Genomic DNA, 27,365 nt, shown 5'->3' with positions numbered 1-27,365 from the left:
TGCACTTAGACTGATTTCTGTGCGTGATGAGGAATGTGCTAATTTAATAGTATGGGTGATTCTGTACATAGAGATAGCAAATATGTTTATTTTTTGTTTATATTTTTTACTTGGAAAATAGAAAAGGGGGGTGATTTTAACTTTTAGACCTTGTTCACACAATGTAAGACAGCGGCCGTTCTGTGACACGGCTATGTCTGTGAAGTTCTCCGCATTACCGGCCGAATGAACATCCCTTCTTTCGAATTGGAATGCGGGCACATCCGGGCATGCACACACTCCAATTAACCTTAGAAGACAATGTAAAGTACACCCAGAGCCACACTTAATATTATCTGCAAAGTCAATTTAGTGCAGCCGCTATTCAGGAACTAGATCGGGACAAAGAAGAGGCCTCCTGCGGTAAGTACAATTGCCGCGGTGCTGAAAGGGGTTAAATAAGTTATTTACATTATGAATAGGATGACAATATAAATAGTTTTCATTCTGACACTATTGACTGATATGTAAGCATTGTTATAAATTTGCTCACATATCGACAATTGTTTTTCATCAATTATCTCCTTACCTTTGCTGACAAATGCATTGTCCAAATACATAACTGCTGCCGCTGCTCTGTTTGTGACGGGGAGGAGAACAAAGGGACTGACAGTTTTATTTGTGAGCAATATTTTTACTGACATGGGAACAGCATTATACCTAAATGACAGCAATTTGTAGATGTCGTGTACACTTTAGATTTTATTATTGACCTTTCGCTTTACTCTCGTCTCTTGCATCTTTTTAATAATCAAAGCCTAATGTACTATATTGCAGAGAACAAATCTATTTATGTAAATGAGAGTGGTACGAATTGCATTGGATTCCACTGTGCAATTGCCGGGTGCATGCGGCGGGAAGATACATAGGTGATGAGCGATGAAAGCGTTATTCAGTGCACTGTTTAAAAGATTGCTTTGATCATGTTGCACATGCTTCAGGAAGAGAAACCTATAAACTGCACAAATAGCGCGATTCATCAATGCCTTGCCTCGGCGTCCAAACCAATCCATTTCATGTGTATCTTACTGAGAATAACTGTTATAACTGTCTGGCAGATACAATGTGTCGAAGCAGCATTTTAAAAAAAAATAAACATAATCGGGCTCTGTGATAGAAGGGGAAACGTGTCGTATCCTTTGAATATTTAGAGATGGCAGCTCAGAGCACTTGAGACATCAGAAATGCAGCGCACTCTATCAACATAAATGTCATTTGTTTTCTGATAAATGTAGTATTAAAAATGTCCGTGGTGATTAATTTATGATGTGCTTTTAGTGATATGGATAATACTTAAAAGCATTACACTCCCATCTTCTATCTCAGGCTTCTAAGTGCTAAGAAAAATAATAATTATCTATGAAGAACAAGCACAAGATTGAAAAGGGGTACTCCGAGGGAAAAGAAAAAGCTAAACAGACTTGTAAATTACTTCTATTAAAAATCTCCAGTCTTCCAGTACTTAACAGCTGCAGTAAGCTCCAGAGGAAGTGGTGTATTCCTTCCAGCCTGACACGGTGCTCCCTGCCACCACCTCTGTCAATGAAAGAAAAAAACAAGTTTTGCGCACACAGGCACTTCAACGGACCTGCGTGCATGAAACAGCCTGTCACCACTCAGTTTGTATAGCGTCTGCTCACTACATGTCTGCACTATGTCCCTTTTTCTAAAATGAAGAAATAAAAGTTCGTGAAGACATCTTTGGTGAGGGCAACTTCATTCTTCTACGTATTATGGATTTATATTGGACTGGTTTTAGTTAGCACCGCCAGTGTTTCCGATCCGGCAGCTACCCGCTAGTGGATAGACACATGTACAAGCATTCCTGCAGTGCCACTAATTTTCTTTACTCTCAGTCCATGAAAGGAACTGTCCAGAATGGAAAGAATGGTTGACTTCCTTCCTGTTTGTTTGTTTTTTTTAAATAGAAGTCATTTACAAATCGGTATAATTTTCTGACACCAGTTTTTTTTTCTCAGAGGTAAGAGTAAGAGTACTTGTGTATGTAAGAGTATTCATGTATGTAGGACTGTTATACAAAATTCCACCTTCCTCCCCAGGGGCGTTGCTAGGTATAAATGTCCAGGACCAAAGCCCTGAAGGAATAAACACATTTATGTGCACAGTAGTAGTTTATAATATGGGCGACTACCCAGGGTCCGTAGCTCACTGTGGGCCCATAGCCTAAACTGCCTATATTTACAGCAATACCTGCTCCGTCATACAAGGGCCCCTCTGCCATCTGGGCCCCTGTGCAGTAAGTCTTTTAACTGAGAACTCTCCTGGCAAGCGCTCGCAGTTAAGAACGGTGGCATGATTGACCCAGCAAGGAGCTATTGGTTGCCTGCTGTGCCACTCCCTCTTGTGGCCGCAGGCTTCCTCCCCCAGCTCTCCAGGGGTGCACTAGTGACATCAGAAACACTCGGAGAGGGAGCCCACAGAGCAAGGAAGACACAGTAAACAGGGTGAGAATGTCTTTTTTGTGTTTTACCAGGGGGTGCTAACAGGGGAACACCTACAGTGGGTCCCACTACATTAGAGGATAGAAAACTATTTTTAACTATTTTCATGTCTGTAGTGGGTCTGCATCTTGCCATTGCGGTGAGCTGTTGCATTTTTTTGTGTTTTTGTGTGTTTGCTGCTTCAGCCATGGCAACGTGATCCTGCCAAGTGTGAATGGTGTTTTAGGAGAGCTAACCAAATATGTCTTTTTTTTCTGTGTTCCAGGTGGGCGTTGTGGCTTCCTCTACTTGGTCATGCACTCCACCTATCCCACCCAGGTGGTGTAATTACTTTTGCCGGTATAAGATGGATCTTGCGTGCCCAGAGCATAGGCGTATTTCATGCCATAGAGAGGCCATAGTACAGTGTAGGACTGCCCTGGTATGAGGCCACTGTAACGTGGTGGGCTAGTTTACCCCGTTTGCATATGGTAACCAAGAGCCTCATTATTTTTGCAGGAATTTTTTTTAGCAGTTGGGGGGTGCTGCTTTTAACTATTTTCATGTCTGTAGTGGGTCTGCATCTTGCCATTGCGGTGAGCTGTTGCATTTCTTTGTGTACATTGGAGGATGTTGCATACTAGGGGACTATTTGCCAGGGGGATGCCTGCTAGAGAGGGGGTTAATAACTACCAGGGGGGATTACCTACATGTGGAATACTACACACTGGGCAGTTACCTATAGGGGATGCCTAGCTACCAGAGAGATTACTTACAGGGGAGATTAGCTACATGGGTGTACTACCCCCTATAATCATGGTTGTGTTTGGGGCAGCACTGATCTCTGCAAGTACATTTCTTTTTTATTAATTTCTTAATAAACATATGCGGTGTCCCACTGTAAAGTGCCTTAGGCACCTGTCGTCGCAAAGTTCTCACTCCAGGTTGAGTGGGAATGAAGGTAGTATTCTATAGTTTCACCACTAGATGTCAGTGTTCTTTATACACCTCTGTTCTTGGTTGCACAGCTGAAGTTAGCAAAGGGTTACTGTTTTGTGTGTATCATGTGTTCTGTGCCAGCCTGTAGGAGATACTCTTTCTTCTTCTGCCTATCCACACACACCACCCAGTAGGAGAAGTTAGTTAGCTCCATGAGAAAGTTCAGTTCAGGGCAGTCTAGTCTAAAACACGTGTGTATACAGATGCAACTAGGGACACTCCGCTCTTTCAGTATTCCTACCATATCTACTATGTAGTGCTAGACACTACAGAGGGAGAAGAGTCTGGAAACATCCTAGTTCAGGCTTTGAAAAAGTCTACAAAGTACAGGGAACTAGCCTGGATAGGACAAAGCTACCAGAGGGTCTACATATCCTATCCCACAGTGCAGGCAACAAGGAAGGCTCGGAAACTTAGCTTCACCCAGATAACCAAGGCTGGGGCTTGTATCACCCTATGAGGACAAGTCCCTCGACACTGTAGGGCAGACGACGGTAAGACTATAGTCTATACAGAGGTGCAAGTAAACTTCTCACTCTCAAGTATTCTCTCAAGTTCCAGCAGAGTACATGACTACATTGGGTTGGGACTCCTTTGACAAACTCCTCTCTTCTACGCTGTTCTACTCTTCTCTCAACCCTTCAAGCACCACTACAACTACCTCTACTCTACTTCTTCAAACATCTCCTCAGCGCAAACGAGTTCAAGCACTAATGTCTGTGTAAAGATCTATTTGCTGCAAAAGTGTTTTGTATCAAGAGACTGTACAGTAAAGCTGTTATATTTTTATATTTTTATATCACTATATGTCATTATTTCCTCTGCACCAGCACCTATACACTCTAGCCGTACACTTTGGGTTATTTTTCCCCTTTCTGTGGGTGATGGTACCGATAGTCCAGGTGGGTCAATTACCACTCAGGACTACCGTGACAAGAGCCAAAGGGACCCATCGCAACCCGGCAGGTCACCGACTGTTTGAGGAATACAGCCAGCCACTATACAAAGTAGATACCGACATCAGACCTGTGTGCTGGACTAGCACTAGCGTTACGACACTTACATCTTTGGCTAAGCTGAGCCTGGCATAACATCATCCGGTGGCACACCACACATGTTTCACAGGTCCCTAATAAGGAGCATCTAATTTTTTGGTACTATGAGCCTTGAAGTCCTCTCTTCCACTTGCGTTATTCCACGGCTTCCACATACACCCATACGGGGTGATATGCACTAAGCCCAAATGGCTAGAAGGTAAGCATTATATCCTTACCTTCTCCTTGTTATCCTTCTATGCTATTATACAAGGCGCTGCTGTCTGTTTCTTCTCCTATATTCTTTAATTACTATTCTATCAATATCTTTTTATAGGTGAGGTCACCAGAACTGGACTCGGTATTCCCAATCTGGGAATACTCACTAGATCTCTTTACAGCGGGATCATAATCTCCCTCTTCCTACTTGTTATACCTCTAGTTATACACTATTCCTCTAGCATATACCATATGCAAAAGCCAAATGTTAAAGGGCTGAGTAACTGTATTCAACCATCTATGGAAATATTGGTAGTGGCACAAGATTGCTACTGGAATTACCGCAGAAGTCACAGAGATGGATATCTTGATAAATTCTGACTGCCTCTTCTCCTGATAAGTCTAAAACCCCCAAATGGAGACTGTGCTGTCACCAAATATTAGTATTGTCTATGAGGCAGACAAGTAGAAGCTGGTGACACCATTCACCGGTCCAAGCCTAGGCACTCAACACTGGGAATGAACGTGTCTTGTTACATATACTGTATATACAACGAGCTTGTAAATATCAATTCATTTATCTCATGTCTATCTAACTAGTCTAATTAAATTGAAGACATAATTCCTGATATCCACTTTGACACAATTTGATTCTATTTAGAGCAATTTTCAAGGCTTGAAAAGACACCATGTAGAGCCAAAGTGACGCATGGGTCAATAAAGTGATTCCCATCTATTTGGAAATCAGGAATGATGACTCCAATTTATTTGGACTGTGTGTGAATTTCTAGAAGCTCAGTAATGGAGGAATTTCATTATATGTATAGAACAGTCGTGGCCAAAAGTTTCAAGGCTTGGTTTTAACCATGAATGCTGCTTAAGTATTTTTTAGTTAATTTTTAATTAAGTTTTTAAGCTTTTATTGACAAATACATCAAGGTTATGGAAAAACTCAATATTTACAAGAGTTTCAAGAGTTCTGCAATTTTCCATGGCTTGTTAGATATCCGTTTCTGGGACAAATACTGACTGATGGCAACCCATTCTTGATAATTGACCACAGGTTTTTTAATAGGATTAAAGCAAATGTACCATCAGGTGCATCCGCTTTAAGTGTTTCACATGAATAGAATGGCACCGGCGCAGGGAAGCACACAACGATGGTCTACTACTCAGCATTGGTCGAGGAAACCCCCACCCCTGTACGTGGCTCCATTGATTCTAATGGAGCCATGTCACAGAGGGGAGGGGGTTTCCTCGTACTGGGGGAGGGCTGACCTGCCTCCAGTGCTTCAGCCTGGGCTGGTGCTCAGTAATAGACAGGTGCTGTGCGCGGGAATTAGGCCACAGTTAAAAAAAAAAGGACCACAGCACCGGCTTCCCCACGTCGGCACCATTTCAAGGGGGAAGTGTTTTCAGGAAAAAAAAAACTGAACTCAAGAACAAGAAGACACAATTTTGTAATATTAATTGCACACCCGTGAACAAAAATCTTGCTTGTTTCTTATCTCATTTTATTCCAATATGTATACACATAAGTTGGCTCCGTGACCGAACACATGCATTTTTATATCACAATTCATCCATAGAACATATACCATAACGGACATTTCGGTCTGATAAGACCTTTTTCAACTGGTATCTGTAGAATAAATATATATTCAGATGAGTGTATATTATATTGGAACAGTTATATATCAGTCATATTTTTCCAAAATGATATAAAAAATCTTGGCTCAGAGACAATGAATTGATATATCTAATAATACATGCAGTATGTCTTCTTATTCCAGCGGCAATCTGGAGCATCTATGCATAATCATGCTTTTTCAGTATATCTATATTATAATATTGTCATACAGAGTAGGACGCTTTATACAATAAAGGACATCAATTACAATTTGTCAAATATAGATGTTATACTCACACTTAGGGGGTTGGTAGAACTAAAGAAATGCCTGAAAAAGTAAGACATGAGATCAAGACAAGTTCACCATGTGTGAGCAAGATCATGGAAAGAAAGGCAGTGAGAGGAGATACCTATTTAAAGCCCCAATATAGGGTAAATCCATCTATATACGCTTACCATGTGTTTAGATGTGATCAGCATGGCCGGAGCGGTCATCTGAGCGTGATTTCCGGGTTTATATAGGGAGCTAATGCGGTCACGTGATCGGGATCGCGGTCACGTGACCGGGACCGCGGTCACATGACCGGGGCCGCGGCCACGTGTTCCGCAACGTTACTGCGTCACCCATCAGCGTCTGATGCGCGTCATGGTGACGCGTGCGTTCCAATCTGCGTGTCAGCTGATGCTGACATGCGCAGAAATGTTTTGCAGACTAGGTATTGAAGTGAGAGTGTGGGTGCACTCATTAATGTATCTATAAACGAGCTATAATGCTCTTGTGAGACATGGGAAGAGAGTACTCTTATGGGATGTGTACATATATAGAAAGAGAGAATGTGAACAACTCAAAACGAGATAAAGTTAAAGAAGGGGAAAAAAATTTATAAACAATACGAATTAAATAATAAAAAAATAATAATACAAAATAAAAAATAATAATAAAAATAATAATAATGAATATAAGAAATAATAAAAAAGAATATTAAAAAATAAAAAAATTATAAAAAAAGTGAAAAAATTAGTGAAAAAATTAAAAAATAAAAATAGTAATAAAGAACAAAAATTGAGATAAAAAATTAAATATGTATAAATGTGTGAATATAATATAGATAAAGCGTGAAACAATGAAATTGATATGAAAAAGGGAAAGAGGGGACCTAATATGTTGTCTCTATAGCTATATGTATTTTTAACATATGCAGATGTATATTTTAGTGAATACTGTAAGGAGAATGAAAAGGGAGGAAAAGAAAGCGGGAAAAAGTGAAGAAAGATGTAATGTCTAAAAAGTGGAGATTATGTACAGAAAAGGCACCACGTGTATACCAACCCCTCCAAGAGGATCCTTTAGTTACGTGTAGCAATAGTCGTTCGTGTAGAATGTTAATTCGGGTAGGAACATATCTAGGGAAAAAAAGAAATCTTCTGAGAAATCATGATGTCATCACAAATTTATATAGAAATCACATTCTCTATTAAGGCCTAGGTCTAGACAATTCATTGTCTCTGAGCCAAGATTTTTTATATCATTTTGGAAAAATATGACTGATATATAACTGTTCCAATATAATATACACTCATCTGAATATATATTTATTCTACAGATACCAGTTGAAAAAGGTCTTATCAGACCGAAACGTCCGTTATGGTATATGTTCTATGGATGAATTGTGATATAAAAATGCATGTGTTCGGTCACGGAGCCAACTTATGTGTATACATATTGGAATAAAATGAGATAAGAAACAAGCAAGATTTTTGTTCACGGGTGTGCAATTAATATTACAAAATAGTGTATTGGAGTTCTAATTGCACCCAACAGTGTGCACAGATATAGTACTATCAATATATTGACATTCATCTGTAGCACCTATATCTATGGCATATCAGATGACAACTCCAACATTTGCCTTTGATGCTACTGTAGCCAATGATATAGTGGCAGGAGTGGACTATAACAGAGAATTTCTTAGAGTATCTAATCAGGAACTTAAAGCAAAGGAATATACTCGGACATCTAAACGATTATTGTCTTATAAACTACATTGTACAACTTTGGCAGAATACTTCAGGGCAGGACGTATCCCAAGGGGATTAAGATCACATCTCTACCCAACCTTTTTCCGAGAGGATAAAGAGTACTGTGAACAATTCGAGAGTATTATTAATAAATGTTCATTTGACATCATTGTATTAACTATACAACGTCTCCAGAAATATATTACAGAATTGACATCAGACATACAAACCATCGAGGAGCAACTTTCAACATCTTACTCCAAAGAGGATTGGAGTCAGATTTTGGAAAAGACAAAGCAAACATTGGCTGAATTTCAAAAATCCTCGGAGTCAACTAAGAAATTCAAGTTCATAAGGGATACTGAGGATTATCAATTAAAAAGAGTATACAAGTGGCAAGACCCGAATTTTTCACCTTATCGTAACACTAACAGACCCCGTGGCAATAGTAATTACTCGTCCTCTGAGTCAGGTAGCGAGTCCTCATACTCTTCTTCCAACAGGAATCGTTTTTTAGGACAAGCAAATACCACGAAAGGAAAAGGAAGAGGAAAACAAGGAGAGGCAACAAACAGTGTGGGAAGGGGAGGATCCACGACACGCTCCCGGACTCAGGCGGACAACTAGGTGAGAACAGCAATTTAGTTATTAATATCTCTGCTGTTAATCTGACGAAAATACAATTTGGGGTCTTACAGAAGGGACTATCCTTTAGCCCCACTTGCCCACTGAACTCTTTTCTATTAACACAGGAACTACAAAGATTCTATAGAAACATAAGATTAAAAACATACTTTCTCGAAAAAAGAGAGAATACAGAGATTGTAAGCAATATGAATCAACTTACCCTTAAGAACTTGGGCTTGAGAAACAAAAGCAATTTCATGCCTGCTAAAACTTCCCATACTGTTGAAACATATATACAACTGACTAACAACGAGATACAGAAAATCTTGAAGGAAAATGAACAAGGTAAACATAGATTCTTGAGTAACATTACTAAGGAAGAAAGACAAGCTATAGATGAATTAAGGAGAGATGACAGAATAATTGTTAAATCAGCGGACAAAGGAGGAGCAATAGTGGTGATGGATAAAACGATGTACTTGGAAGAAATAAATTCACAGGTAACAGATACTACCACATATGTGAAATTGAGCAAGGACCCTCTAAACAGCATTAAGGCCAAAATTGATGTTATTTTAAAGGAATATGTGGACAGGGGGACTATAGATGGTGACACAGTCAAATTTCTACAAAAACAAGACCCCATAACACCGGTTTTTTATATATTACCCAAAATTCATAAAAGATTAGACAGACCCCCGGGAAGACCGATAGTGGCATCGACAGAGTCAGTGTTGTCTCCTTTAGCTATTTATCTAGATCGTGTATTAACTCCACTGACCCGCCATGCAAGGTCATTTATACTAGACACATCCGATTTCTTGTTCAAGATCGGTGGACTAAGTTTTGATCATGAGGTTCTTCTGGTAACATTAGATGTAAATAGCTTATATACATCAATTGAGCATTCTAAGGGGTAGCTGCCACATCTGACCTCTTGTCCACATATTCCTTATTAACTTGTGATGAAAAAAAGTTTTGTATGACTTTATTAGAGTTAATACTTAATGAAAATTATTTTCTGTTTGGTGACCAGTTTTTTGCACAAAAACGAGGGACGGCGATGGGTTCCAATATGGCGCCACCTTATGCTAACGCCTATATGATGTCATTTGAAGAGAAACATATTTACACGAACGAACTTTTTCGGAAACATGCGCACACATGGCTAAGATTTATAGATGATGTGTTTTGTATATGGGATGGTCCAATCGAAACTCTACATAATTTCATACGTGACATAAACGGGATATATCCTGAATTATCTTTCACTCAACACATCAGTTCGGAAAAAGTAAGTTTTCTTGACACAGAAATACATATGACACCATTGGGTACACTGGACATTGACTTGTTCACGAAGGAGACAGATCGCAATAGTTTATTACATTACTCCAGCTGCCATCCTTGCCCCACAAAAAGATCTTTACCAAGATCACAATATAAGAGAGTTGAGAGGATAGTCTCCAATCCAGTGACACTTGAAAAAAGACTTGACGAAATGACTACGAAGTTTAGGCAACGTGGTTATCCTCAAGACATGTTGACTAAAGAGAGAACAGGACTAAACGAGCCGCCTAGATCTAAAGAGAGCACCAATAAGAGGTTAGCCTGTGTTACAACATATCACCCCTTAATGCCCATGATACAAAAAGCTACAAAAAAATATTGGCACATTCTCCACGCTAATTTCCCACAAGTAGAGGAATTTAAATCACTTCCATTGACTTGCTACAAACGTTCTCGAAATATACAAGATCAAATTATAAGGGCTGACATTGGCACATTGGCCCCATACAAAACACAGATGACGTTGAGACCACAGAAAAATGGAACATTTCCATGTTTATCTTGTAGCAATTGCTCTTCAGTAATTAAAGGAGAATATGTAATGCACCCACAGACTGGGAGGAGAATACCCATTAGAGGTTATTTTACATGTAATTCAAGCTTCGTTGTGTATTTACTGAAATGCCCTTGTGGCTTAGCTTATGTAGGTGAAACGACCCAGAAAGTGAAGGAACGTCTTACAAAACACAAGTCGACCATTAGATGTAAAAATACCCTTTTGCCCATCCCTCACCATTTCATTGAGAAAGGCCATTCCATAGCACAATTACGTTATCAGGTCCTTGAATATGTCCCTCCCCCAAGGAGAGGTGGAAACAGAGTGAATATATTAAAACAGCGGGAATCCTTTTGGATACACAGATTACAGACATTATCGCCACTAGGCCTTAATAGAGAATGTGATTTCTATATAAATTTGTGATGACATCATGATTTCTCAGAAGATTTCTTTTTTTCCCTAGATATGTTCCTACCCGAATTAACATTCTACACGAACGACTATTGCTACACGTAACTAAAGGATCCTCTTGGAGGGGTTGGTATACACGTGGTACCTTTTCTGTACATAATCTCCACTTTTTAGACATTACATCTTTCTTCACTTTTTCCCGCTTTCTTTTCCTCCCTTTTCATTCTCCTTACAGTATTCACTAAAATATACATCTGCATATGTTAAAAATACATATAGCTATAGAGACAACATATTAGGTCCCCTCTTTCCCTTTTTCATATCAATTTCATTGTTTCACGCTTTATCTATATTATATTCACACATTTATACATATTTAATTTTTTATCTAAATTTTTGTTCTTTATTACTATTTTTATTTTTTAATTTTTTCACTAATTTTTTCACTTTTTTTATAATTTTTTTATTTTTTAATATTCTTTTTTATTATTTCTTATTATATTCATTATTATTATTTTTATTATTATTTTTTATTTTGTATTATTATTTTTTTATTATTTAATTCGTATTGTTTATTAATTTTTTTCCCCTTCTTTAACTTTATCTCGTTTTGAGTTGTTCACATTCTCTCTTTCTATATATGTACACATCCCATAAGAGTACTCTCTTCCCATGTCTCACAAGAGCATTATAGCTCGTTTATAGATACATTAATGAGTGCACCCACACTCTCACTTCAATACCTAGTCTGCAAAACATTTCTGCGCATGTCAGCATCAGCTGACACGCAGATTGGAACGCACGCGTCACCATGACGCGCATCAGACGCTGATGGGTGACGCAGTAACGTTGCGGAACACGTGGCCGCGGCCCCGGTCATGTGACCGCGGTCCCGGTCACGTGACCGCGATCCCGATCACGTGACCGCATTAGCTCCCTATATAAACCCGGAAATCACGCTCAGATGACCGCTCCGGCCATGCTGATCACATCTAAACACATGGTAAGCGTATATAGATGGATTTACCCTATATTGGGGCTTTAAATAGGTATCTCCTCTCACTGCCTTTCTTTCCATGATCTTGCTCACACATGGTGAACTTGTCTTGATCTCATGTCTTACTTTTTCAGGCATTTCTTTAGTTCTACCAACCCCCTAAGTGTGAGTATAACATCTATATTTGACAAATTGTAATTGATGTCCTTTATTGTATAAAGCGTCCTACTCTGTATGACAATATTATAATATAGATATACTGAAAAAGCATGATTATGCATAGATGCTCCAGATTGCCGCTGGAATAAGAAGACATACTGCATGTATTATTAGATATATCAATTCATTGTCTCTGAGCCAAGATTTTTTATATCATTTTGGAAAAATATGACTGATATATAACTGTTCCAATATAATATACACTCATCTGAATATATATTTATTCTACAGATACCAGTTGAAAAAGGTCTTATCAGACCGAAACGTCCGTTATGGTATATGTTCTATGGATGAATTGTGATATAAAAATGCATGTGTTCGGTCACGGAGCCAACTTATGTGTATACATATTGGAATAAAATGAGATAAGAAACAAGCAAGATTTTTGTTCACGGGTGTGCAATTAATATTACAAAATAGTGTATTGGAGTTCTAATTGCACCCAACAGTGTGCACAGATATAGTACTATCAATAGAACAAGAAGACACAGTGAGAGGTTAGTTGGGGAAAGATTAGAAGCAACTGAAAAAGTAGTAGATGCTTGGAACAAACTTCCAGCATAAGTGGTTGGTAAATCTACAATAACAGAATGTAAACCTGCCTGGTATATACATATATCTATCCTGAGATAATAAGAAGGGAAATACTAAAAGGGCAGACTAGATGAAGCAGGGGGCTTTTTCTGCTGACAATCTTCTATGTTTCAAAGCAACCTTGACCGCATGTTTCCTTGGTGGCAACGACGTTTAAAGGGGTACTCCGGGCAGGGGTGTTTTTTACTGTATGGCCCGGGAAGGGTTGGATATATAGACGCCGCCTTCCACTTACCTCCCCAGTTCCAGCACCGGGTCCTGGATCATGCCGCTTCCTGGTCTGACCTGCGGCTTAAGTCGTGACTAGGGATGGTCCGAACCTGTCGAGCTTCGGGTTCGTACGAACACGGACTCTCGGCAATGATTCCCGCTGTCTTAAACCTCTGTGGAGAGGGTGGATAAGGCGGGAAGACCGCCTGGAAAACTGGGATACAGCCTATGGCTGTGGCTGTATCCCGGTTTTCCAGGCGGTCCTCCCGCTGTATACACCCTCTGCAAGGAGGTTTAAGACAGTGGGAATCATTGCCGAGAGTCCGGGTTCGTACGAACCCGAACCTCGGCAGGTTCGGACCATCCCTAGTCGTGACGTCTCAAGGCAGTTCAGCCCTTCAGCGGTCATAGCGTAGATGTCACGTCCCAAGCCGCAACTCAGACCAGGAAGCGGCAGTGGAACGGGAGAACGGGGCAGCGCGATCTGGGACCCAGCGCTGGAAACGGGGAGGTAAGTGGACAGTGGCATCTACATCCAACCCTCCCCAGCCATACAGTAAAAATACCCCTAGCCCGGAGTATATCTTTAACAGAAAAAGACAATAAGCCAAATTAGACAAACTAAGTCTATTACATAACTTGATAATGGGTTAGTAATCATGAGCAATGCCGTGCAGCCCTTGCTTTCATCAGCTATTGGTGGCAGATCAGCTATTACACAGATCGGTGTGCATCCAGATTTTTAAACATGTCAACGGTCAGCCGATACCTGAACGATTTCGCTCCTCGGCTGATCAGTGTTTTTATTACACAATGTGATACATGCTTGATTTGGCAGGTAATGTCTATGTGTAATAGGGCCCAAGGATTTTAAAGGAGAAGTCCGGCGAAAATTTTTATTAAAGTATTGTATTGCCCCCCAAAAGTTACACAAATCTCCAATATACACTTATTACGGGAAATGCTCATGAAGTGCTTTTTTCCCTGCACTTACAGCTGCATCAAGGCTTCACTTCCTGGATAACATGGTGATGTCACTTCCTGGATAAAATAGTGATGTCACGACCCGACTCCCAGAGCTGTGCGGGGTGTGGCTGCTGGAGAGGATGATGGCAGAGGGATGCTCCGTGTCCCTCCAGTGCCCTGTGTCCCTCAGTGTCCCCCTGCCATCATCCTCTCCAGCAGCCACAGCCCGCACAGCTCTGGGAGTCGGGTCATGACATCACCATGTTATCCAGGAAGTGACATCACCATGTTATCCAGGAAGTGACATCACCATGTTATCCAGGAAGTGAAGCCTTGATGCAGCTGTAAGTGCAGGGAAAAAAGCACTTTATAAGCATTTCCCGTCATAAGTGTATGTTAGTGATTTGTGTAACTTTTGGGGGGCAATACAATACTTAAATAAAAAATTTCGCCGGACTTCTCCTTTAAGCACATCTCATAAATAATATCAGCTGTCTTGTCCTTGTAATGCTTTTCACTGATCTAACTCATTACTGAAATGATGTCATTGGATCATTTTGTGGCAGGGCTGAAATTAAGTGGAAATATTTTTGTTATTAGGTTAATTTTTATAGTAAAGAATGACTTTTTAGCAATTCCTCTAGTGTTAATGCAAATTGTCGCTATAAAAACTGAATCAGCAAGCTTTGTGAAAACCTAAATATGTCAGTCTCAGTATATATATATATATATATATATACATATATATATACATTAATGTAAGAATGCAAGACATCCTTGTCATTGGATTTCCCTTTATTATTCAGTATGCTAGTCTCTATAAATTTGTTTGAAGACTTAGTCATTTAGTACAATTCATTTGTTTATTTTCTCCATTACTTGTTCCCGTAAGTACGCTGTCAGCCAGTGCTGGCCAAGCATGCTGCGAATGCACTGATAGTGGACATCTGCCCTGATATCACAGCATGTATAGCTTCAAAATGAGTCCCACATCCTCTAATAAAGCTCTCAAATTGTGAAGACATATTGATGGAGTCGGATGCTGTCAGGCTGTTTTCACTGTTATCTCCCGACCCTATAAACAAGCTGCATGGCAGCAGAAGTCATCCGGCCTAAAAACAAACAGACAATACTGGAAAGATATAACCAATTAGCCATCGTATTCCTAGAATTTCCATTTTGTACTAAAAAGATTATAACAATTATGTAAAGATACAGTTATAAAATATAGCTATGATTGTACTAAACAGCAATGGTATCTAAGCATAAATATTTGAAATATAAGTAACACGCAGGAAATAACACTGAAAAATGCTCAAAAATACTATTAAAGTGTCACATTTTACACATTAAGGTTAGGTTCACACAACATCTTTTTTTGGCCATCCGTCGGCCGTCTTTGTGCATGTCCGTCATTTTGAGGTCAAATAACGTCTGTTATTTTGAAATAACGGACGTTATATCAAAATAACGGACATTTTTTCACCTCAAATCAACAAATGTCCACAAAGAAGGCCGTCGAATGTTGTGTTAACCTAGCCTAAAGGAGAAGTCTGGCCATTTTTAAAATCTGGCAGCGGCGGGGGGGGAGTTGAACAGAGGCAGGAACTTTCCTTTCCTCCTGCCCACGGTGAGCGGTGGCAACGGACCTGGGACCTCTGCCAGAAGGCATTTTCCCCCAAGTTGTGATGAAGTCACGACTCGGGGGGAAAAGACCTGTCCTGGCTGATGAACTGGATGCTCAGCCAGTCAGTCACTGGAGCGGCGTTCCACCCCAGTCATTGACTAGCTAAGCGGCCATCGGCCGGTTCGTGATGTGTCAGTGCCTGAAATCCCGGAGCCTGACGGGGATCCCGAGGTCGGTCCCATCACTCACAGAGGGAACTGAGAGAGTTAAGTACCTACTGCTGATCAATTTCCCCTACCTGTCTTGATAAATTCCCCCACAGCTTTTATATATTTTGCCTCAGTTAGTGACTGGTTATATTCATCTTACCTGCTGATAGTTCCCCTTTGGTCTGGGGCCTCCATAGATCTTTTTTTTTCTCGAAGACATCTGTTAAATTTGGACTTCAATTAACCTCTGGGATGCAAACTTGGAAAAAAGCTGAAATTTTTGCACAATCTCTCCGTGTGCAAAAACGATTTGCCCCTTACATGACATACGGGTGAAGATGGGCTCGGCATTGCACGTGTGTCCTCCCGGTGAACAAAAGGTATGAGATTTTTTACCTGGAATAGAGAAAAAACAGGCTAAAAATCAACGACAACTCAGAACTAGTGTCGATTTTTTTCGTCTGCTGGTGTGCGCTACTTGATAAGTCCAGCAAGAGTAAAAAGAAAATTTTAAATCAGGCATGCGCCAAATGTGCCCCTTTGTCATGTACCTGCAGGAAAACATAGGGGCACATTTATCATTCTCTAATTGGTGTTTTTACGTAAAGCCACATTTATCAAATTTATCAAGGCATTTGCACTATTTTTGAACAGTTTACGCCGGCTTTTCCTTTTTCTTTTTTTGCTCGGAGAGCCATGGTGGGCGCGTGGTTTCAAGTTTATCCACGTTATTAGCCAGATTTATTATGTGCGATTTCTTTTTCATTTTTGGGCAAATAAATTTTGCCTAACCTGGCGTAGTTGTTAGACAAATTTTGTAAGCCAAAAAATTACGCAAGCACACAAAAAATGTGTTTGTGCAGATGATAAATGTGCCCCATAATTTCTCATATTACAACATTTCCTACTATGTTTGTCTGCCCACAGTCCCATTCATGAACGTTAATAAAATGGCTTTTATCATTAGCATGCACTGGATGTAAATTGCCCTCAAGTAGGCATTTGGGCAGTTACCTAGAAAAAGTTTCATTCTTCCACTTTACCTGCACCACAACCAGCAAGATGTGATTCTTCTAAGCGTGTACGACATTTCAGCAACAAAGCAATGATGTCAGGCTGTGTCAATCACTCCTCAATACTCATACATCATAGTGGGAAAAATGTACAAGACCTCCCATTTTCTTTTCAATAGTTCTTTATTGGGTTTTATAACAAATTTTTGCAATTACAAAACAGATATGTCACAAAAGTAGCACATATGAAAACAAAACAGGACTCCAAGCGAGTGCTCGGGAAACAACAGCCGAAAATGGCTTAACAAACAATGTACAGAATAGGCATAGGTTAGTTAAGGCAAAGTGAAGGTACCCATCCTTCCAGGTGGGTGCCTGGTATAAACGTGGGGCAGCCAAGTAGGTTGTCATGTCGTAATATTATCATGTCTTTGGGGGGGATAGGAAGATACATATCATGTTATCATTGTACCCACACAGCTAGACACCAATATACCTGTAAAGTTCTCAACCTTGTCAGGGGTTTGTGCAGTAAGTCGAGCTGCTCCAAGGTCCACAATTCTTGGTGAATTTAGTATGGGAGAGAGAACCTCTTGCTATCACTTTTTCTAATTGGTAAGTGTTGTTCATGGCAGTGATCAATTTTGACTCTGGTGGGGTTAGACCTCCCATTTTGAGATGCTAAGACCATCTCAGTTTGGCCTTATAATATGTTTATTTATTTGTTTTTAGGTATTTCTAAGTGTAAACAATTCTCAAAACCTGGGGAAACATCGATAAAAATATAATGTTTAATAATAATATTTAAAATATAAGAGACGCACAACACAAATACCACAGCTGTGATCTACCACAGATATCAATGAAGCCACGCACCAGCAAACGTGGCACTGCCAATGGGGACCATATATCATCAACCAAGTCCCGGATGACGCTGGTCGAGGCCTTTTGATTGGGGTTCTCCCCAAACTCAGGGTGTAATATATAATTAGAAAGTTGGGTGATTTAAACTTTTATTGGGGGAGGGGCTATGTCATGTTTTTTAGAACTACATATTTTACACTTTTAAAGGCTCTATAGGGGACTATTACATTCAATTATTACATTACAAACATCAATGCTGTGCCATAACACAGCCTGTGGCAGGGGGGGAGGTAGGGGGCGGTAGGGCGGGGTTGGCTCTTATATGTTGGGGAAGAAAAACAAAAATTTTATCTAGACAAAACTGTTTGCCATATATGCTTGCCGATGACTGTTCTTTTTGTTTTCTGTGAATTTGTCTTGGATAAATAAACATATGTTTAAAAAAAAAAACACAGCCTGTGGCAGACTCTATGCAATGATCGCTGACTGCACGGAGGAAGGTAAGAGACAGATAGGCCAGATACATGGATATATAGAGTAGCTGAGCACTACCTGTGCCCCTGCCTCCCAACAGTGGCCATATCTAATGTATAGGTAATTGTACATACACATATTTGGTTATATAAAGGATATTTTAAATGGTTTATTAAAGCTACTCTGTACCCATAATATGCCCCCTTGCCCTCAACCGTTTGTACGGTCAGATAGCTGCTTTAAATCCAAGCTCTGTCCTCGTGTCCATTCGGCAGGTGATGCAGTTAGTGTCCTAAAAAGCAACTTTTAAACTTGCAGCCCTGTGTCAAATTGGCGTGGCCTAGAGTGTCTGTGCCCTAGGCCTGCGACGCCTCTCAGTCCTTCCTCCCTGCCCTCTTCATCATTAGAAATTCTCCTGGGTAGGCTTTCTCCTAATCATGACTTGTCTGAACACTGCAGGTGCCTTAACGATCCACCACATCTGCAGTGTTCAGACAAGTGATGATTAAGAGAAATCCTGCCCATGGACATTCCTGGTGGTGAAGAGGGGCAGGGACGGAGAGGCGTCACAGGCCTAGGGCATGGGTATTCTAGGCCACGCCAATTTGACACAGGGCTGCAAGCTGCATCACCTGCCAAACGAACCCCAGATCTTGGATTAAAAGCAGCTATCCGACAGTATAAGTGGTATTGGGGGGGATTTTTGTGGGTACAGAGTCACTTTAAAGTTAAGTTTTATGCCTAATTTGGTCTCTTTCTCCATAGGGTGTTTGTCCATCTATAGGGTCACACAAATATCCTGTTTCTGTACAACAGTGAGTGATTTCTTTGTACTTTTATGACTACACTTAGGATGTTGTAAGAAAGGCTCGTCCTGGGTGGCCTGATTTAGTGGCCTTAGCAAAGGGAAGCTGGCTGAGATAATTGCTAGTGGACTTAAATGGCTACATGGGCTAACTTAGGGCCCTATTCCACCGGACGATTATCATTTGCATAATCGTCAACAATTAACGATCTCAAACTACTTATTGCGAAAGACCTGACAACGTTCACTCATTTCCATGGAACGATAATTGTTACTTATGATCGTAATTGCGATAGTTTTTTCTTCGCTATTTATTCGCTATTGCGTTGGTATCTATTGCAAACGACCAAACGATGTCTTATTCAATGCGAACGTTTTGCGAACGAGCAACGATAAAAATAGGTCCTGGTCTTATAAAGCGATCAACGATTTCTCGTTCGGTCGTTAATCGTTAACTGCATTTCAACCAAACGATTATCATTTAGATTCGAACGATTTAACGATAATCTGAACGATAATCGTCCGGTGGAATAGGGCCCTTTGTCAGGGAAATAAGATTGTTGTGACTGTTCCCTTTCAGCCTAACATATCCCCTACCTTTTGCATAGAAAAAAACTCAATTTACCACTTTGGCTGTGATGGGCTCCGCTTGAGAGTTTTTGAATTAAATAAGTTTGCGTATAATACCCTGGGCTTATTTTTTTTTTTTTAGGAATCGGTAAAAAGAATTAAAAATATTGTGCTGTCCCTGTGCATGTGCTGAGAGATTTCCCTTATCCCTGGATACAGTGAACGACTATATGCATGAATAGTTAAGTATAATTGTCAGAGATTGCTATCTTCTAGAGCTCTGTGCTTGTACACAGCCGATCCATGGACTCCCGGCTCTGCAGAATTGCAGATATCCCAGACTCATTTTCTGTTACACTGGAATGCAACGTTCAGCATTTAAGATGTTTAGTGAACAGTTTCTGTGGACGCGCACATTAGATTGATCCGTTTTCAGACTACACAGATACAGGGAACACTCAAATAACACATTCTAGATCTGAATGAATCTTCTCATTGTACAAAGTTGAATGTGCTGACAACAAAATCACAGAAAAAAAATCAATGGAAATGACATGTATTAACCAATGGAGGCCTGGATTTGGAGTCAAAACCAAAATTAAAGTGGAAAAACACACTCCAGGCTGATCCAACTTTTATATAATGTCCTTAAAACAAATCATTGTGTGCGGCCTCCACATGCCTGTATGACCTCCCTACAAGGCCCGGGCATGCTCCTGATGAGGTGTCTGTATGACCTCCCTACAAGGCCCGGGCATGCTCCTGATGAGGTGTCTGTATGACCTCCCTACAAGGCCCGGGCATGCTCCTGATGAGGTGTCTGTATGACCTCCCTACAACGCCCGGGCATGCTCCTGATGAGGTGTCTGTATGACCTCCCTACAAGGCCCGGGCATGCTCCTGATGAGGTGTCTGTATGACCTCCCTACAACGCCCGGGCATGCTCCTGATGAGGTGTCTGTATGACCTCCCTACAACTCCCGGGCATGCTCCTGATGAGGTGTCTGTATGACCTCCCTACAAGGCCCGGGCATGCTCCTGATGAGGTGTCTGTATGACCTCCCTACAACGCCCGGGCATGCTCCTGATGAGGTGTCTGTATGACCTCCCTACAACTCCCGGGCATGCTCCTGATGAGGTGTCTGTATGACCTCCCTACAAGGCCCGGGCATGCTCCTGATGAGGTGTCTGTATGATCTCCCTACAAGGCCTGGGCATGCTCCTGATGAGGTGGCGGATGGTCTCCTGAGGGGTCTCCTCCCAGACCTGGACATCCACCAACTCCTGGACAGTCTGTGCTGCAACGTGACGTTGGTCAATGGAGCGAGACATGATGTACCAGATGGGCTCAATCGGATTCAGGTTTGGGGAACGGGCAGGTCAGTCCATAGCTTCAATGCCTTCATCTTGCAGGAACTGCTGACACACTCCAGCCACATGAGTTCTAGCATTGTCCTGCATTAGGAGGAACCCCAACAGCACCAGCATATGGTCTCACAAGGGGTCTGAGGATCTTGGCACCTAATGTCAGTCAGGCTACCTCTGGCAGCACATGGAGGGCTGTGCAACCCCCAAAGAAATGCCATCCCACACCATTACTGACCCACTGCCAAACCGCTCATGCTCAGTGGCGTAGCTACCATAGAGGCAGGGAAGGCAATTGCTATGGGGCCCATAGAGGGAGGGGGCCCGGGGAAGATAAGAGCCTCCTGTGTCCTTTTGCTTAACCCCTTATGTACTGCAGTGTGTAAGTGACCCAGTATTCTCTTACACGCTGCAACACAAAAAAGGGTTAATACAGAAGACCATTAGCTCTCTCCCTCACTACTCTGATAACCCCTGACCTCTGTTCTCTGAGCTCCTGCAGAGGTAAGGGGTTATAAGTGCAGGAGTAGTGAAGGAGAGAGCTAATTGTCTTCTGTATTAACCCTTTTTTTGTGTTGCAGCATGTAAGAGAACACTGGGTCACTTACACACTGCAGTACATGAGGGGTTAAGCAAAAGGTAGTCTGCTCCTAAACCTATGTATATAACCATGAGGCTCCTAATAGGCTGTTATAGTTACAGTGGATGGACAGAACAAGTAGACATTGGCTTTCTGCTCTGCTAGTCACTGTTGTGGCTGCACGCAGGATTCTGCCTCTGGCCACAAGAGAATTTTTTTTGGCCACATTACTGAGTATATATATATATATATATATATATATATATATATATATATTATAGTGTGTAGGAAAGGGGGGCCCCACACAGTTTTTTTTCTATGGGGCCCCATGAGTCCTAGCTAGCCCCTGCTCATGCTGAAGGATGTTGCAGGCAGCAGATCGTTCTCCATGGCGTCTCCAGACTCTGTCACATCTGTCCCATGTGCTCAGTATGAACCTGCTTTCATCTGTGAAGAGTGCAGAGCGCCAGTGGCAAATCTGCCAATCCTGGTGTTCTCTGGCAAATGCCACGCGTCCTGCGCGGTGTTGAGCTGTGAGCATAATCCCCATCTGTGGATGTCAGACCCTCATACCACTCTCATGTAGTCAGTTTCTGACAGTTTGAGAAGACACATGGATATTAGTGGCTGCTTGAGGACATTTTACAGGGCTCTGGCACTTTTCCTCCTTGCACAAAGGCGGAGGTAGCGGTCCTACTGCTGGGTTGTTGCCCTCCTATGGCCTCTTTAACGTCTCCTGGTGTACTGGCCTGTCTCCCGGTAGCGCCTCCAGCCTCTGGACACTATGCTGACAGACACAGCAAACCTTCTTGCCACACCTAGCATTGATGTGCCATCCTGGATGAGCTGCGCTACCTGAGCCACTTGTGTGGGTTGTGATTGACTTGGAGTTATATTGCATTATTTTATTTTTTTTGAGCAGTGTATTTTAAACAATTCTTACCATCAATGAAAAAAACTCTAACCTACACATCAAAGAACCTGCGCTTGGCAATACACTTGCATCATTCGATATTTTCTCCACTTGTACTCAATGGTTCATCGAGGGTGCAGTAATGAAAATAAGCAAATTAGTGTTTGATGTGATGATGTAGTTACAACCAAAACATGAAAACTGCCGAAATGAATGCGGAAGAGATGCACTTGAAATGGTGCAAAACATCTAATTGTTCATGAACATTTACATTTTCAACTTTTTTTTTTTTTTTTTTAGGAAATAGCAAATAGCATATAATTATATACAAGTTTACAGCAGGTTCTGCCATCTCTACAGCTCATTAGTATAGTTTTCTCTTATGTTATCCATAGCTTGTTCTTTGCTGCCCTCAAGTGTATGACTGGGGTATTGCAGGTACTAAAGAAGTACATTCCATGTAAGTAAATATCATTATTTGGCTTAACAAAACATTTTTTTTTTTAAATAATATATTTTTATTTTCCAGTTTCTCATGAAATACTCTGCAAGGTTAAACTAAATGCTCCTCCATTTATTATTGAACGCCATAAGTAGTTGTAGGGTTATCTTGCAAAGTGAACTGTATTGAAAGCTTTTTTTTTTTTTTCTATTTTTTAGTTTCTATGGAAACCATTTTCAAAAGCAAAATTTTCAACAAAAGAAATAAAAGCTGTATAAGGAATCACAAGTACCAGAATTATTTGTGCATTCGTGATATTTATTTGTAAAAGGGTAAAGCAGTGTCAGGCATAAGATTAAGTTTATAGCACTGGGCCGGCCCCCTTTTTTTTTTTTTTTTTACTTTTTTTTGTTTGCTGAAAATTGTAGCTATAGGATTATTTATGTAACATAATGGGGATTATCAGTAAAAGAATGGGTCTTAGACTTGGGCTACATACAAACTTTCTCACTGTATTAGGTTGCAGTCTAACTCAATGGCCCACGTTTAAGCTGCCTTAAAGAGGTTATCCAGCAAAAAAATTTCAAATCAAGTAGTTTCAGAAAGTTATATAGATTTGTAATTTATTTCTATTTAAAAATCTATAGTCTTCCCATACTTATCAGCTGCTGTATGTCCTGCAGGAAATATTGTTTTCTTTTCAGTCTGACACAGTGCTCTCTGCTGCCACCTCTGTCCATGTCAGGAACTGTCCAGAGCAGAAGCAAATTCCCATAAAAAACCTTTCCTGATCTGGACAGTTCCTGACATGGACAGAGGTGGCAGCAGAGAGCACTGTGTCAGACTGGAGAGAATACACCACTTCCTGCAAGACATACAGCAGCTGATAAGTATGGGAATACTTGAGATATTTAAATAGAAGTAAATGACAAACCTATATAAATTTCTGAAACCAGTTGACTTGATAGAAAAAGATTTTCGCTAGATAACCCCTTTAAACAAACCATCCAGTTGTTCCTTTAACAACCAATCACAGCTTTGGTTTTATATCTTACTAGGCTCTGATGAAAATAAATCAAAGCTATGATCGGTGGGAAAAAAGGACCGTGTGAGCTTCATGCAGCTTGACAGATATGGGCCAATGTGTTCCTTTGGAAAGCTGCTGTAGCTTAATAGTTAAAATGAGAAATCTTGCTACAAAAAAGCCCTGCGTGTAGCCACATCCTAAGGGTATGTTCCCACAATTAGGTTTTTTGATGCAGTTTTGGAAGCTGGAGCTAAGATCAGATCAGAAATGAAAGCCATGTATTAAAGTGCCCCTGTCGCTATAACTTTCAAAATCTAAATCAATGGGGGATGTCATATAAAGCAAGTTTGCAATTTACAATTTTTTTTTTCTTATCATGTCTTAAAACGAAGCTTTTTAATCTTGTGCTGGTTGAATGAAAAGAGACTAAATGCAGGAAGTCCCGGCCAGTACAGAGAGTACAGCTCAATGTGTCCATCAATCACATGACTGTCTTCTGTGTGAGCTGAGATGACCGTGACTTCCTGTGTTTAGTCTCCTTTTTTAACCGGGTACAAGACTAAAAAGCTTGAAGAGACTGGACCTGGATACAGTAAGTATAGCTGCCTTCATATAACTGGGCCTGGATACAGTAAGTATAGCTGTTATATAGCAGCCTTCAGGAGACTGGACCTGGATACAGTAAGTATAGCTGCCTTCAGGAGACTAAGCCTGGATACAGTAAGTATAGCTGTTATATAGCAGCCTTCAGGAGACTGGACCTGGATACAGTAAGTATAGCTGCTACATAGCTGCCTTTAGGAGACTGGACCTGGATACAGTAAGTATAGCTGTCTTCAGGAGATTGGGCCTGGATACAGTAAGTATAGCTGTTACATAGCTGCCTTCAGGAGACCGGACCTGGATACAGTAAGTATAGCTGCCTTCAGGAGACTGGGCCTGGATAAAGTAAGTATAGCTGTTATATAGCAGCCTTCAGGAGACTGGACCTGGATACAGTAAGTATAGCTGTTACATAGCTGCCTTTAGGAGACTGGACCTGGATACAGTAAGTTTAGCTGTTATATACCTGCCTTCAGGAGATTGAACCTGGATACAAGTAAGTATAGCTTTGTTTTAAAACAAGATAACTAAAAAAAATTAAATAATGAATGTATATTGCAGATTTGCTTTATATCACCTGCTCTGCTGATTTAGATTTTGAAAGTTAAAACATTTCTCCTGTTTTTAAATCCATTTTTGGTTTTGGAATCAAAGCTGCAACTTAAACCCTGGGTGTGAACACACACTTATTGTTGCCTATGATGTGATTAGTGTATGTGGAACAGCTGTTCTGTATTGTTTATTAACATGTTAATTAGACCACATCACTAAAGTAAAGCCTGTAAGTCAGGGATAGAGATGATAAAGTTGTTATAATTGGATCTGGCGCATCTGGAATCAACTCTAATGAAGTAAATTTCTGTTAAACCTGATGAAGCTGAGGTATATACTGCACAACAAATGCACTCACTCTTGCTAATGGATAGCAAAATGTCACTTAACGTGACTGCCTACAGTACATTATATCTACAAGAGTGCTATTCTAATACACATCAACAGATGCAGAAATGTAGAAAAACACTTGTTTGTTGGAAAATTGGATGACCTAAGGCCTCATTCACACCTCCTGTAAAGTTGTCTGTAATTGCGTATCCCTAATCACGGTTCAGCTTCAAACACATTGATTTATATAAATTTTTTTACATTTTGGACATGTCCTAGAGCGGATTGTCGTTGTGATACAGATTACCAACAGGAGTCTATGGGTTCCGTATTTTTTACGGACGTCACAGAAGTCACGGATAAGATCTAAGCAAACTAGTACTGTTCACATTTTATGGATGTGGATGTAATGGATGTAATTACGGATGCAAATAAGGATGATTTTCCACGGATCAAAGAGAAAAAATAGTGGGTGGTTGTGTGGCCCAGAAAAATAATGGGAGGAAGAGGCGATGTGGGCACTGGAGGGAAGGGGTGGGTTGGTATGGCCACTGGGGGGGAGGGATGGGGGGGCACTGGGGGGGAGGGATGGGGAAGTGTAGGCACTGAGAGGGATGGGGAGCTGTGGGCACTGGAGGAGGAGGGATAGGGTGCTGTGGGCACTAGCGGGAGGGATGGGGGGTGTGGGCACTTGGGGGAGGGATGGGGGTGTGGGCACTGAGAGGGATGTGGCACTGTGGGCACTGGGTGTAGAGATGGGGCACTGTGGGCACTGGAGGAGGAGGGATGGGGTGCTGTGGGCATCAGGGGAGGATAGGGCAGTGTGGGAACTGTGGGGAGAGATGGGGCAGTTTGGACACTAGGGGGGTGGGGCGATGTGGGCACTTGGGGGGGCTGATGGGGCAGTGTGGGCACTTGGGTGGCGCCATTTCAGGCTTGAAGCCTAATATCTATACAATAAAAGGAGACCTTATACTTTTGTATCTCAATTGTGTGTACAGCCTAAAAGTGAGAAGCAGCAGAGAAGACATAATAAAGCAGTAATGATCAGTCTAAACTGTTTACAACACCCTGGAGTTTATATACCAATCAGCCAATAAAAACATTTGCCTAATAATGTACAGGTCCTACTTGTGCTGTCAAAATGGTTCAAACCAATCTAGAAACAGACTCCAAGGGGCCTTTGATCATGTTGTGTGGTATCTGGCACTAAGACGTTAGCAGCAGAATTGAGTCAAACTTGTTTTTTTTTTCAGCATATGACACAGATTCCCGGGTCGACAGAGTTGGAGAGTTTTTAAAAATATTAAATCAATGCTATCCCTTTAAGTCTCCGAGCTTTAGTTTGGGTGTACGAGGGGAAACAAATAATTTATGGCCCATCTGATAGCTATCATCCAAGCTTTCTAACCCTAAGTGGCGGTGCATCCTGAAAGCCTTGCCTTAAGCACTACGACAGCTTGTCACACCTCTGCTGAATTACGATGCTTTGGAAACCAACAAATTTACATACATTCATGTTGCAGTTGATTAATATTAATTCTACATGTTCTCATAGTATATTGACCACAGGGAGATCGTTTCAATTAGAGCTATTGCTATCCACATAGAGGAGCTGTTGAATTTCTGAAGTATAAACAGCTATTGGGCAAATGTATGTGCACTTGTTCCACCATGTATTTACATATATAAATTTGTCGAGTTCCTCGAGTGCTCGCGACATATGCGGGGAATAGA

This window comes from Dendropsophus ebraccatus, chromosome 6 (genome assembly GCF_027789765.1).
Source record: "Dendropsophus ebraccatus isolate aDenEbr1 chromosome 6, aDenEbr1.pat, whole genome shotgun sequence".
Classification (NCBI taxonomy): Eukaryota; Metazoa; Chordata; class Amphibia; order Anura; family Hylidae; genus Dendropsophus; species Dendropsophus ebraccatus.
Note: the sequence above shows the minus strand (reverse complement) of the source record.